Source organism: Lactuca serriola, chromosome 9, assembly GCF_051521515.1.
Source record: "Lactuca serriola cultivar US96UC23 chromosome 9, Lser_US96UC23_V15, whole genome shotgun sequence".
Lineage (NCBI taxonomy): Eukaryota > Viridiplantae > Streptophyta > Magnoliopsida > Asterales > Asteraceae > Lactuca > Lactuca serriola.
Window position 1 is genome coordinate 109,953,693 of NC_136416.1, and position 15,704 is coordinate 109,969,396.

Here is a 15,704-nt window from a genome sequence, read left to right on the forward strand (position 1 = left end):
GCTACAGTTAGACTCGGCCAGTCTTGGGTGACAAAATCTTAAGATCAATTCTGGCGTTCATTAGAATGCCAAGACAAAAGAACTAGTCATTATCACGCATATTTATAACGACTCACATAAAATTCCAATACCATCTAAGTAATTAGGGGAAATCATATTGATTCGACGCGGCGATACAATAATACAAAACGATCATACCCTTTTATCGGAAAACATCGGGTTTTTAGGGGAAATCAACATTATTCACTTGTACTTTCAATAACTATAATGCAAAACTTCTCATTTATACGTGATTTGAAATCATTCATGCATATACCTATGGATCATCTCACTTTTTGTATAAACAATTACCGTTTTAGAAAATATCGTACTTTCTGGGTTTTATAAACTACATAAAACATTTTCATATCAAACCTGCTTATGAACTCACCAACATTCTATATATTGACGTTCTCAAAATAACTTGTATTCTCAGGTGACAGATAAGCTGAAGAACAATACCAAGTGTGTTAGGATGTTATGTTTTGAAAACTCTCAAACAATTTATGCTATGGATATGTAATATTTTGACATTGTACTTGATGTGAACAAGGTATGTTGTAATGTATTAATGCATGGTGATGTTTCTGTTATGTTTCATATATATTCATTGTGATGGTATTTCAATTTAAGTCACGCGAGCCCTCGGACATTTCCGCCGTCTGGTTCGAGGGTAAGACAAACTTGTATTGAATGCTCCTTTATATAGGAGAGAATGTTACAATGAATTAACTGAGTAACTTACATCGGACTAGTCAATAGAATTATTTCTGACATTCTGATTGTCGAATACAATAAAAGGCTAAGTCCTATGTAACGTTACATCAATACAAGGTAAATAAATGACAAAAGACAAAAATATTTCTTCCGGATCCGCATACATTCCAGACATGAGTGTCACTCCGGAATGTGTTACTCTTCAAAATATTCTTCCTCTTCTTCTCTTCAGCTCCGGACAGATTCCGGAGCACTTTTCACTTTAGAACCAATAAACTTCGGAATAGGTACTTGGGATTGCTAGATGTTCACTTTCAGGTTCCAACACTAGGTAAACTCTGACAATAGTTCTTGAGTTGCTCCTACAAGATCACAGAGAAAAGTAGCCATCAACCATTTCCCAGGAAGGCGTTCTCGAAAAAGCGCTCCGATGGTCAAGTGAGTATGGTTTAGAGTGTCTGTATGAGCGTAGCTTGGAGAATAAGTATTACCTTTTGGGGTCATGAGTTGTGCCTTTTATAGTCAACGATCTTGCTCGTCCGTACGAGACATGATCTCCTGAACCGATAGAATCCGGGGCACTGATTGGAGGGTCGTGCTCATCTACTTGTCAGAGCGCTGCCATTGGTTCTTCTGGTAATGCTCTGATCCCTTGCTTTGTCTCCTGACCATATCTTTTGTCGTGGAGCTCCGGGGCGTCCTTGGCGGGCACGAGCCTTTTGCGAGGACGCCTTTGGCGGGAACTTATCCTTTTGCTAGAGCGCCATGCCCTTATGGGCATTGGTGTGTGCTAAGCCCGCTGGGCCTGGTCTGCCAGGTGCGCCAGCCTTCTGAGCTTGGCACGACCCTTTCGTGCTGGCTAGGGCACATTATCAAGTCCCCCAGTCTGGTAGACGTAGCGTTGCTGTGCTAGCTACAATGTTCTGGACTTAATTGCTCTATACATGCCAATTTTCTATTCGCCCACCGTTCCGTTTTTTAATGACAATGTGATCGCTCATCATGGGTAGCGGTTACTTCATTTTTCAGCGATTTTGAATATCCCTCTTTCCTTTTCTCATATAAGAACACTTGTTGTTATTTATTTTCCATTTTCTTCACGCCTCCTCTCTTCTTTTTTTCTTTCTTCTACAATTCTTTTTCTCCTTTCTTCCATGGCTGATTCATATGGAAATCTTCCTTCTGGTGCTGAGTACAAGTATCTGGAGGAGACATATGGACTTTCTTCAATGGATGGGGTCGATTTCCCGTTGCCTGGTTCGTCTATTACGTCTCCTCCTCCTGGCAAAGTGGGGGTTTATCTGAAGTCCCTTGACGTCGGGCTGTTCCTTTCTCTTACCGACTTCTAGGAGGAGGTTCTGTGAAAAGAAGGTTGTAGCATCCAGATGTTGACTCCTAACACTGTAAATAAGGTAGTGGCGTTTGAGATGATCCGTTATGCCAATGGTGTTCTGCCTGACTACTTTGTCTTTAAATACTTCTTTAGTTTCTACTGCACTGGTGACAAGTGCACTTTTTCCATCCGCCGAGGGGGCACACATTGGTTCCTGATGGGAAGGCCCCAAAGAACTAGCAAGACAAGTGGTTGTGGGTGAACCACGGTTTTGCGGGTAGTGGACGATATTATGCTAACTCTTTTACCGATCTTACTCCCAAACTATTTCTGCACAACCAAAGTGACGCCGACCTTCTAAAGAACATCCAGGTTACTCCTGAGGATTATTCTGAGGTGCTGCTAGCAGGCATGGGAATGAGTCCCTCTTGGAGGTGGCGGGGGAAAATGGTGATATTCTTCTCCATTGCCGATGGTAAGTGTTTATATTATCTCCTTTATTCTTCCTCCCCGCCTTTTTTTTCCTTGTCTATTGGTTAGGGTTTTTAGTTTAGTTGATCCGTACATGTTGGCTATATGTTTTCCTCATGTATCATCGTTTTGCAGGTGTTGAGTCCTCTCTATCCATGGATGAAGTGTTACGGAAGTGATACCGTGGGAAACTGGAACAATGAGAGGTAGATTTGGTTGATTGCCTTCCTCTCCCTCGATGTGTTGACCAAATTGCCCTGACTATTGCCGCCTCTGCTCCCTCTGCGGTTGGTAGGACGCCGACAACATCAGTTGCTGTGGGCGTTGTAGCCACTCATCCCTATACCACTATCGCACCTATGAGTGGTACTTGTTCCAGTTCGGTTGGGGTGGATGAGTACAACAAAGATGGCATTATCTTTGACGTCCGTCGTGTGCAGGCCAAGAGAAAAACCATCTTAGCCATGGGCAAGACGGTTACTGGAGCTCCTAACGTCACTAAACGAGTTCAAATGAGACTTGGTTTCGCCCGCCTCCTGAATTCATTATCTTCAACACCGCTTGCACTTGTTGAGATCCTCGATGACAACGTTCAACAGTCCGAGGGGGTCCTAGGGGCATCTGAGCAACCCAATGTTTTTGTTCAAGTTATGTCTGAAGTTCCTCCGAATTCTTCTCTGATCAAAGGTTCTGGTAGTGTGGAGCATGGCTCAACTCCTCCTAGTGTGGGTATTGGTGAGGGTTCTTTCGGTCCTCCGACTTTTTTCCCTGCTTGAAATCTCAATAATGAGTCTCGCCTCTCTATGCGCACCAATGCAGTAGAGTTTGCCCGACATGCATTTCCTCCTCCTGCAGTTACTGACATGGAGGCCATGGGCAGTTCCACTCTTTCTTATAATATGTCTTATGCCACCGCACAGTCTATGTTTTACTTTTTTGCAGGTGCTCGACGTGTCCAACTACTCAGCAAGATGGAGACAGTTCACACGGGGTGTGATTCTAGTGAGATTGGGTAGAAGCGTCAAGTGTCTGAGTTAGGAAGTGACATGCGAGGTTTGGAGCAGAAGTTTCAGCTGCTTACTGCTGAGAAGGAAGCTGTGGTAGAAATTAGGGCTACCCTGGAGGCCAAGGTGGATTCCCTTACTCAAGTTAATGAAGGTTTGATGATTCAGGTTGAAAGTCTGGAACACGATGTTGCTGATCGTGACAGGTTGATTGCCGCCGTTCAAGAAAGTGCCGAAGCTACCCAGCGTGATTTCGATTGGCTACTGCGTGTGGGTCTTGTGCGGATTTTGTATAAGCTGATTAAGCACCCGGATTTTACAAATACTATAAGTCTCATCCGCCATGCTGCTTTCGTTGCTGGGGTGGAGTCCAGTCGCAATGCTCTGGCTTCTGTAGTGGGTTCTGATTATGTTGTTCTTGGTACTGGTATCCCCTCTACTAGTCTCGTTGTGAGTGTAAATGAGTCCCTTTTATCGTTTGCTAGTATGGACCATGCATCTTTGCTGGGGTTGGGGGATTGGATATCCAGGGGATCTGCGAGCTTTGTGCTTTTGCAGGTTCTAAAGGGACTCCTGATGGTGTGGCGGTTGATGCTGTGGATGAGGATGATGGGAATGTTAATGGTGGAGGGGGTGCTGGTAATGTTGACAAGGGGGTTGGTGATGATGGCAAGCTTGTTGGCGTTGGTGGTGGGAACGTGGTTGAACCTGTTGGTGAGCTTGTTGTTAATGTTGATAAAGGTGCTCATGCACCTTTGCTACCTCTTCTGGGGCGTGAAAATCTTATCCTTACATGTCTATTGTCTTTTGAACCAGTACTGTTGAACTCATGTTTTGTTTGATGTTGCAGCCCTTAGGCCATGTTGTACTGGATTGTTTGTTCAATGTATGTTGGGCTTCCGTCGTTATTGCTCTGTGCATTTTTGATTTGGTATGCCAATTTAGTGAATAGGGTCATCCATTTGGTGCTCTTTGTCTCAATCCCTGGTTAATACGCCAGGTCTTGCACTTGATATGCTAATATCAATACTGAGTATGCGAGTTTTCGTGCTTGATACATTGGGTGTTTAATATTGACAAGTTGGGCGTGTGCTTAATACACTAAGTATTTAATCATCAATGCACTGAGCATTAGATTTCTCGCGCTTAATACAATAAGTATTTAACATTAATATGTCGAGCATGCGCTTAATAAACTAAGTATTTAATCATCAATACACCGAGTATGCGAATCTTCGCGTTTAATACACTAAGTATTTAACATTAATATGCTGAGCATGCGCTTAATACACGAAGTATTTAATAATCTATACACCGAGTATGAGAATTTTCGCGCTTAATAGACTAAGTATTTTGTAACACACACGTTAATGACCATGTATAATTATCGTATTTTGTAACCTTGATAGCTTAAAATTGAATATTAATATATAATATATGATTTTGAGCGTTGCGTTCTAACAAGATAGTTTTTACGAGAATTGAAGTAAAACTATGTTTAGAATCATTCAAAAAGTGATCAGAAGTCTTATGAGATTCCGATCAAAAAGTCAAATATTGTAATTAACGAAATTGTAAAATTTAAGTTAAAGTAAGTAAAAATATTGTAATTGAAAGTTGTAAATTATCTCGGTAAAAACATTTAGGCGAAAACATCACTGAAATCCGAGTTAAAACGAAGGAGTTATGGCTTATCAATATTTCGCGATAGAACCGGCACGACACCATATGACATAAAAAGTGATTTTTCAATAAAATACTTTTTAGACTTAGTGATCTAAATGAAAGTCACAATATTTGTTAAATCGAGAACTTTCATAATAAGAACGTTCAAATCTAACTTCGTATGAGGAAGTTATGATTTTTCTAATATTTAGCATAGCAGTGTATAGCTCGAAATTCGAATTATAGATCGAACAATTTTTATTTGATACAAACTAAACGAGAATCGAAGATCTCGTCAATAGTAGTTCAACGGTTTAAAGACAGATGAAAACGGACGTTGAATGAAGAAGTTATGACTTTTTAACGGACTTTTCTTATCCCGGCCTGTTAAAAATATAATATTAAAAATAAACTCAAAATTAGTTGACAGAGTCTAAACAAAAGTTTTAGAGTATAATTTCACCTACGCGTGGATATAAAGAACGTCAAAAACGGATCTTGTATGCAAAAGATATGAATTTTTGAATATTTAGGCACAAACTTCAAGGCTGGAAGAACGCCCAACGTACCAGGTGGTACGCTTAGCGTACAAATATATATGCCCAACATGCTATGAAAGAAGGACACATTTCATGCAGGTCCGACACGTCTGAGGCATGAAAACCGAACCATTGCCACGTCGCTTGGTACACCCCGCTTAGTAGGCTTACGCCCAATATAGAGCATTGCTACGCAGTACACCCTGCGTACTGAAAATTACACCCAGTGTAATGCTGAGTTTCGGATACTATAAATAGAAAGCGAGGTTCTTCGAATTTAGGTTACCATTTTCACACTTTTACACCCCCTCTTCTCTCTCAATTTACCCTAACACCCCCGAAGCCTAGGAAATATCCCCGACACCCGAAGCAAGTCCCGACGCACCGAAGACCCAAGAAAACAATATTTTCAAGTTGAAACTCTACGGGTGCAAGGCCTGATTTTAAACAAAGACCCCCGGTTTTGTTAAAGAAAGTCATTTTTAGACACGAAGTGCTGCCCAAATTATCATTTTATCATTCAGTTATTTCACGGTGAGTTCAATTTAGGGATAATTGTATGTTATATGTGATATGTGCAATGTGCTTTCCCGTGTTATTATGATAATGGAGCTATACCCTTGACCATGTAGTGAATGACTAGTATCACTTTGGTATTGGTATGAAGCATTTGGCTATGTAGAGCGTGTCTCGTATCACTTTGGTATTGGCTTTGTGCCTTTGGCCATGTAGAGAATGACTCGTATCACTTTGGTATTGGCAGAATGCTAGGTAGGGCTGAAAGCCTATAAATGCTAGCTAAATGATAATTCGAAATTGTATTTTCTATGCCACTTGGGTTGGAGTCTTATTGATGTATATCATGATGAAATTTGTTGTATTTCATTAATTGTAGAATTTTGAATCAAGTCATTTGTTGATATGGAAAGCCTGTCATATGATACTCATCTGCCTTTGTTGTTCTTTGTCCCTCTTTGTTTTTGTCATATATATATATATATGTATATATATATATATATATATATATATATATATATATATATATATATATATATGGCATAGTGTTATATTGTAACTATTATTGAGCTCACTAAGCGTCACCCGCTTATTCCTCTCACTGTTTAAATTATTGCAACTGATAAGCATCAAGTATAGTCATGTACTGGTAGAAGATGTTGAATAGTTAATATTAACATTTTTTGTACTTAATATGTAAATTTCCTGGGAAGTTATGTAATATATAAAACTCTGTAAAAATCTTAATAGTTGGTTTGTATCCAGACTTTTGTAAAATATATTATGAATATGGGGTTATCTAAAATTTGGGCTTGGGAAGTTTGCTCTTTGATACATTGAGTATTTTACTGACCACTACGATTATATAATCTACCCTAGATATGTTAGATTAGAGTACGGACTTGCCGTCTTAAGCGCTAACCATTCGTGTTTGTCAGTAGTAAAATTTCCTTAGGTTCCTTGCGTTCCAGGTTCTTGGAATTTCTTTTCCTTTCATTGTTTCCAGTGCGTATGCTCCATTGTGATTTTCCTCAGTGATTTTATACGGTCCCTCCCACACGGGGCTCAATATGCCTTGTGGCTGGGCTCGACTTGCTTCGTTCCACCTCAGCACATAGTCTCCTACTTTGATTGCCTTTTCTTTGACCCTCTGGTTGTAATATTTCTCTACAACGTGCTTGTATGCGGCCTGTCGCACCACTGATCATTCTCGTCGCCCTTCGAGGAGGTCTAGACTCAGTCTTAGGTCCTCGAAATTAGTTTCCTCCTCAGCGTGAATTGTCCTCAAAGTGCCTATCGTCATATCTACTAGAAGCATCACCTTCGCTCCATATGCTAAGTTGAACAGTATTTCTTACGTTCCTATTTTTGGAGTTGTCCTGTATGACCATAGCAATGTGGGCAGTTCCTCGGCCCAATTTCCTTTAGCTTTCCCCAGTCGTTTCTTGATTTTTTTACAATTGTCTGATTGGACACTTCTGTTGCCCGTTTTACTGGGGATATGCTACTGATGTAAATCGATGTGTAATACCTTTGCTAGCGCACTAGTCTCTTAAAGGTTTTTCCGCGAAATATAGCCCGTTATCACTGATGTGTGTCTTGGGCGTTCCGAATCTGGTTAGTATGTTCTTCCATATGAATTTGATCATGTGCCTTCCCAGTATGCATGCCAGTGGCTCGACCTCAATCAATTTTGTAAAGTAGTAGACCGCAACCACCATGTACTTTTGTTTCCCCAGAGCCTCTTGGAACGGCCCCATAATATCTATCCCCCATTGATAAAATGGCCATGCGCTGGAGATGTTACTCAGGGGAGCCTAATGATTTCCTTGGACTGGTGAGTATGCCTGGCGTTTTGCAGACTTCCTTGTCAGCTCCATCGCGTCTTGGTACATGGTAGGCCCATTGAGTGCTTCTTTCCCCTGGCTTCATCTAGACACTTCAACCAGGGCATTGTGAACCCTTACTTATATAGTTCCCCATTCACAAGTGCATAGGAGGGCACTTTTATGTGTATCTTCCTTGCTTCTCCGTGGTTGTATGGCAAAATGTTGTGTTGTAGGTATTCTGTCAGCGGGGTCATCCATGTGTCTCTAGTTTCTATTAAAGTATTCAATTGTCATTCGTCTATGCTTCTTTCCTTGAGTACTTCGACTAGGACCTTCTTGGAAAAGTGGCCGAAGCAAGTTGATGCCAACTTGCTTAGGGCGTACGCCCTCCTATTTTCACTTGTTCGTATCTGTTTGATTGTGAATTCCGTAAAGGATTTAGTGAGCCGCTGCACTATCTTGATGCATCTTAATTTGGTTGGCGGCCAACCTTGAGTCCGTTAGCACCGTTACTGCTTCCGCTCCCATCTGCTTGGCCAGTTGCAGACCGACAAGTAAGGCTTTGTACTCCGCTTCATTATTTGAGGTATGAAAATCGAACCGGAGTGTGTATGTGACCTCTTCTCCTTATGGGCTAGTTAGAATCAAACCTGCCCCAAACCTTCTCTGCTGGACGCCCCATTTATATATAACGTCCAAATCCAATTATCCTTTAGGGTTTTTCATGCTCCAGATCCCTCTCCTTAGGCCATGTCTTTTCCTTCCTCGGGAATTTTGAGCAAAAAATCTGCAAGTGCCTGGTCCTTGATTGTTGTTCATGGGTGGTAGTTGATGTCGTGCTCGATCAGTTCTATCGCCCATTTTGCTAGTCGACCCGAAGTTTCTGGTTTGATCAGTATTTGCTTGATTGGGCAGTTTTTCAAGACCTCGATTTGATTTTCCTGGATATATCGTCTTACTCGTCTAGCGGCGTAGATGAGTGCGAGCACCAACTTTTCGAGGGAGGGGTAGTTGAGTTCAAGGCCTTATAATGCCCGACTGATGAAGTAGACTGGCTTCTGCTCTCCTTCTCTTTCTACAACTAGCACAGATGAAATGGCTCGGGCTGAAGTTGATAGGTATATTTGTAACATTTCTCCCAGGATAGGGCTGGCCAACGTGGGTAGTTTGTACAAGGCTTCTTTGATCTATTAAAGGACCGCCGCTTCTGCCACTGTTCACTAAAAGTTGATTTTTCTTAATGCATCCTTTAAGCGTGTGAAAAAGTGGCATGGCCTTGTCAGTTGATTTCGAGATGAAACGGCTAAGTGTGTTGAGCTTTCCGTTTAGGCCTTGTGCATCCCTTAGGGTACTTGGTGGCGGTGTTTCCATGAATTCGTCTACTTTGACCAGAGTAGGCTATATTACTTGCCTAGTCACGTAGTACCCTTAAAATTGTCCTTCATCTACCCCAAAGGTGCATTTTCCTGGATTCAGTTTCATGTTTCCTTTTTCCATCTTCTTGAAGGTTTCTTCGATGCCTTCAAGCTGTTTTGTTTCATTTAGGCTTTTGGTGACCAATTCATCAAGGTATACCTCTATATTTCTTCCGATCTGCTTAACAAATATGGAATCGACTAGCCGTTTATACGTCAAACCCGTGTTTTTTTTTAATCCAAATGGCATCTTTGTGTATCAGAAGATGCCATGATCTGTGTAGAATATTGTCTTCTCCTCATCTTCCTTGCTCAGTAGGATTTGATGGTATCCCTTATACGCATCCAAAAAGAATTTTAGTTTAAATCCCTGTAACGAATCCGCCTTCTGGCCGATGTCCGGTAAGGGGTAACAATCTTTGGGGCACACTTTGTTTAAGTCGGAATAGTCAATGCACATACGCCATGACCCATCATGCTTTTTTACCATCACAGGGTTGGCGATCCAGGTTAGGAAGATTGCCTCTCTCAAAATTCCTGCCCTAGTTAGCTTGGTCACCTCTTCATTGATCGCCCTATTGCGGTCCCCTCCTTTGACTCTCTTCTTTTGCTTAACCTCCTTCGTGCTTGGTTTGATCATCAGCTTGTGTTATATGACTTTTCTGTCTACGCTGACCTTGTCAGTGGGAGTCTATGCCAACACATGCATATACTGTCTCAGCAGGCTTACTTGCTTTCCCCTGATTCGTTCTGGGAGGTTACGACCAACGCTGATTGGCTAGTCCGGGTATTCTTCATTGATTACCTCTTTCTCGTTTTCCATTTTGACCCTTTCCGTCTGGGTCTCCTGCGCTATTTCTGCTGGTTGTATAACCTCGACGGATTGCAACTCCTTTGGTAGGGTGGCAAGGACTGTGGCCAGTCCTTTAGTAGTGCTGAATTTTATGATCCCGTGCATTGTTGATAGGATCGCCCCAAGTTTAAGCAGGGCCGTCCGCCCAAGTATGATGTTGTGTTCTGTAGAGTGTCGGATGACCACAAACTCGATCAAGGCCATTTTACTTTGTTGTTTGTCATGGATGGTCAGCGTGAGGGGCACATGGATTGTGCCTAAGGGCCATATGTTGTGCCCTGTGAAACCTACTAGTTTTCCTGTGGTTGGTCTGAGGTTTTCTTCCCACCTATCGGGGAGGAGGCGGAAACAATGTTCATAGATTATATCCGCCGAACTGCCTGTGTTGATGTATACCCTGTGAATAGTTACATTCTTTATGGACACTTGAATTATAAGTGGGTTATCGCTCTTCCATCCTTTATGCTTGGGATCTCTTGTTGAGAGCGTGAGCTGATGGGTTGGCGTCATGATGCCCATCAGATATCCCTACTCATCCTTCCTTTCCCTCTTGACACGTACCATGAGTATTTCCTTAGGTTGGGTGTGTTCCCTTGATGCATCCTTGGCATTATCAGCATCGAATTTGGCTCGAAGTCTCCATGCTATTTCAATGAGGTTTCCCTTTAGCTGTTTTTCCTCCACTTCTTTCTTCAGGACCAAGCAATTAACAGTGTCGTGGTTTTGCTCTTGTGATATTCATAGTATCGTCCCTTCGTCGTTTTCGTCGACTGTGATTTTTCCATGACTATGTAGACGTCTGGATGACGGGCCCTTCTGTCATCTCTAGTGAATGGTCTAAAACATCCTTGCAAACGCTTATCTCGTCCGAAGTGCCTGCTGCCGCTCAACTTTTCTGTGTGGATTGGGCTATAGCGCTTTTCAGGAGCCACCATGGCATTTAGCTGTTCCTGCTTTGTTGCCTCTCCTTCCTGTTGCCTCAAGTACCGTTCTACATTCTCCTTCAACTCAGCTCGCATTTGTGGTTTCTTTCCCATGAGTTTTTGAGGCAAGGTTCAGGAATAGAGTCCCCATGTGAAGGCCCCAGCTATCAGACCTTCGTTGTGCCTCGGGACGTCTAGCGTGGCATTCGTGAGCCTGGTGAAATATTCCCTCACCGTTTCTCCTTCCTTCTGCTTGCAGTCAATGATCGAGTGAGAGTCTTCATTATATTTTTGCAGTTGCATGAAATTTGTGAGGAACAGGTACTTTAGTTGGCCAAAGTAGTATATGCTGCTTGGTCGGAGTGTCTTGAACCACATGCCTGCTTTGCCATCAAGGGTTGTTCGGAAGTAGGTACACCAAAATCGCTTGTCCAGCTTGAATGAGGTCATTTTCCACTCCTATGTGTTGATGTGACCATCGGGATCTATGGTTTCATTGTAGGTTTTCAGGTTAGGTAGTTTGGCTGTGTTTAGGATCTTGTAGTCTAGCAGTTCTTTGGAGAATGGTTATGTAACACTTCGTGACAGACAATCTTTATTCGATATGAGTAATGGCCTGTGTGTGCTGTATGGGTGAAATGCATTGTACGGTTGGACACCTGGGTTACTGTAGGATGCATGATAACCTGGATTAGGACCGTAGAACACTTATTGTTGGAATGGAAGTTGGAGCAGATGAGTCGAGGGTATGGGTTGGTTTTGGGATGGAAAGTTGTTCGTGGTGGACAGTTGAAGATGTGTGTTTGTAGTAACAATGGGTTCACCCATGATAGGCCTTGAAGAGAATAAAATAGGCGAATAGGCTGCAATGCCTTGAGCCAATGGTGACAAGGAGAGTGTTGATGGTGTGGCCATCGGTGTTTGGTGCAATGGTTGAGCACTAGTGATTTGGTTTAGTGGTAGTAGCATTTGAGGGATTGGTGGTTGCCCTTGGATCATCGGGTTGAAAAATGGTGGCATTTGGGGTATTGTAGGTAATGCTGATGTTGGTTAGCCGAATGATGGTCCATGGGGGTAGTGTGAATCGTGGCTTCATCATCTGAACTTTCGTCTGCTGTGGAAGTGGTGTCGACACTGTGGTATAGGTGTTGACCACTGATGACATAGACGACGACTGAACTGGCTGAGCTGTGATGATTGCCATGGAGGCGGTTACTGGTGGACAATATCCTCGTGGTTCTGAACCGCTAGGTGGCTCGACCGTTACTACTGAATCACCTTCGTCTAGGACTTCTCTGTTTGCGGCTGAAGGTGGTGGTGTTTTGTACAATGGTGTCATTGATCGGATGGGACTATATAGTGCCCTGTTGGTTCCTTCGGTGCCGTCAGACTCCATTTTTGTCTTTGAACTGTGTTCTTTTGGTTTCATTATTCGTCACATATTCAGATGGTGCCAAATGATGCGACCTTACTCTTGTTCCGGGTAAACTCCAGTAACAGTTCCTGAGTTGCTCCTACAAGATCATAGAGAAAAGAGGTCGTCAACCGTTTCCCGGGAAGGCATTCCCAAAAAAACGCTCCGACAGTCAAGTCAGTAGGGTTAAGAGAGTGTGTATGAGTGTAGCTTGAAGAAGGCGTCTTACCAGCCGAGGTCATGAGCTGTGCTTTATTTAATGATCATGCTCGTCTGTACGAGATAGGATCTCCTGAACCGATAGGATCCGAGGCGCTGATTAGAGGCTCGTTCTCCTCTACTTGTCAGATTGTTGCATTGGTCATGCTGGTAATGCTCTGATCCCTTGCTTTTTTGTCTAACCATATCTTTTGTCGTGGAGCTCTAGGGTGTCCTTGGCAGGCACGAGCCTCTTATGAGGACGGCTTTGGCGGGCACTTATCCTTTTGCTAGAGCGCCTTGCCTTAGGGCGCTAGCGGGTGCTAAGCCCGCTGGGCCTGGTTTGCTGGGTGTGATAGTCTTCTGATCTTGGCGTGGCCCTTTCGTGCTGGCTAGCGCACGTTATCAGTTCAAATGTTGTGAAAACCCTAGCTGACTCGTGGAGTTACCCTTCTGACTCACCGAGTCCATGCAGAAGTCCTTGCACGACAATCTTCATTGGAATCGTCGAGTTGTCCATGCAACTTGTCAATTCCCTTGAGTCCTTACTCTATTTAGATTCTTTTTAAGCCATTCCAAAGCTCCATATTGCAGATCTAAGCTCAAAAGGCATGCTTCTTACGTAAAGTTGCAAACTTTACCTACATGCAAGGTAATAATGGCTTAGATCAAGCTAAAGAAAGGTTCTAGGGAAGGGAAATACTTTAGCATGCTAAAGGCTGAAACTATATGATTATAAGGATTAAGATGAGTCTAAATCTAAAGATGCAAACTCAGATCTTGGTTCATCACTCGAAATGAAGTATCAACACACCAAAATGGACCTAAAACTCAAACATAGAAGGATCTAGCGAGAAGAAGATCAAGGTAACGACTTGAAACCTTCAAACGATGCTAAACTGGGGTAGACTTTAGATCCACACACATTCCTTGCCTCAAAACTACTTGATCTTCAAGCTCCTCTCACCAAGATCCACCATCCAAGCTTAACATACACAAATATGGAGAGAAAATGGCGATTTAGGGTTTCTAGACTCACAAGGGGCTGTAGGGGAGGCTAATGACCCTTTAAATAGGGTGCAAAACCATGGAAATTAGGGTTTCATCCGCCACCTCCAACTCGTCGAGTCATGTCTCTGACTTGGCGAGTTGGTTATTAAAAACACGTGGCCTCAAAATTCCCGCTCGACGAGTCAGGGCATCAACTCGTCGAGTAGACCTTTTGATATCAAAAAAATAAAGCTATAGAAATTAATACCTAAGAGTTGGGGCGTTACAATTCTCCCCCACTTAAAGTAGACTTCGTCCTTGAAGTTCGTTGCGGTGAACATCTCCGATTAGTGCTCCCGCATCTCAGCCTCCAACTCCCATGTCCACTCAGATCCTCTTTGGTGTTCCCACTGTACTTTTACAAATGTATCTCCTTGTTCTGCAGAACCTTCACCTTCCTTTCAAGAATGGCCATGGGCCTCTCCACATAATTTGGGCGTTCATCGACTTGTATGTCCTCAAATGATACTACGGCCTCCTCGTCCAAGATGCACTTTTGCAAATGTGAAACGTGAAAAGTGTTGTGGATCTGACTGAGCTCCTCAGGAAGATCTAGTCCGTAAGCTACCTTGCCCACTCTAGCAATCAACCTGAATGGCCTGATGTATCGGGGACCCAATTTCTCCCTCTTCCTGAAGCAGATCACGCCCTTCCAGGGTGAGACATTCAGGAGTACCATGTCACCGACCTGGAACTCAAACTCTGATCAGAGTCGGTCGATGTAGCTCTTCTGTCTACTCTATCCAGTCTATAACCACTGTCTAATCTGCTGAATGTTCTCAATAGTTTGTAAAACTACCTCTTTGCGCCCCATCACTCGGTGACCAACCTCACCCCAATGGACCGGTGTGCGACATCTCCACCTGTACAACAGCTCAAAAGGTGGGGCACTAATACTGGAATGATGTTGCTGTAGTAGGCGAACTATGCAAGGGGTAGATGGGAATCCCAACTCCAATCGAAATATATGACACAAGCCCTCAACATGTCCTCGAGGGTCTGTATTTTCTACTCGCTGTGGCCATCAGTCTGCGGATGATATGCTGTACTAAGATGCAGCCGCTTGCCCAGCTCCTCGTGGAACTTCTTCCAGAAGCAGGAGATGAATATAATATCTCGGTCGGAAACAATAGAGACCAGAACTCCGTGGCGAGAAACGATCTTGCAGACATACACGTTGGCCAGCTTCTCGGCCGATGAACTCTCATGAATAGGGAAGAAATGGGCACTCTTTGTCAATCGATCCCCGATAACCCATATATCATCATATCCCTTCGCCGTCCTCGGCAACTTGATACTAAAGTCCATCGTGATTTGTTCCCATTTTCACATTGGAATCTCTAGAGGGCGCAACTTGCCATGCGGCCTCTGATGCTCGGCCTTGACCATCCTGCAGGTATAGCATCTCTCGACGTTCCATGAGATTTCTCGCTTCATGGACGACCATCAGTAGCTTAAACTAGAATCTCGGTACATCTTGGTACCTCCCGGGTGAATAGAGAAGTCAGACTTATGAGCCTCCTCCATAACTGTCTGCCTGACTCCACTGGACATGGGTACCCATACCCGACCGCATCAGGTCAACAATCTCTTACTATCCTGTACAAATCGGGTGTTCTCACCACGGATCCTCTCTAGTTTCCAGTTCTCTGGTCGCATGCCCTCAGCCTGAGCATCTCTAATCCAGCTCACGAGTGAAGAATCCACCGATATCCTCATACGTATTGATGGTAGGGAA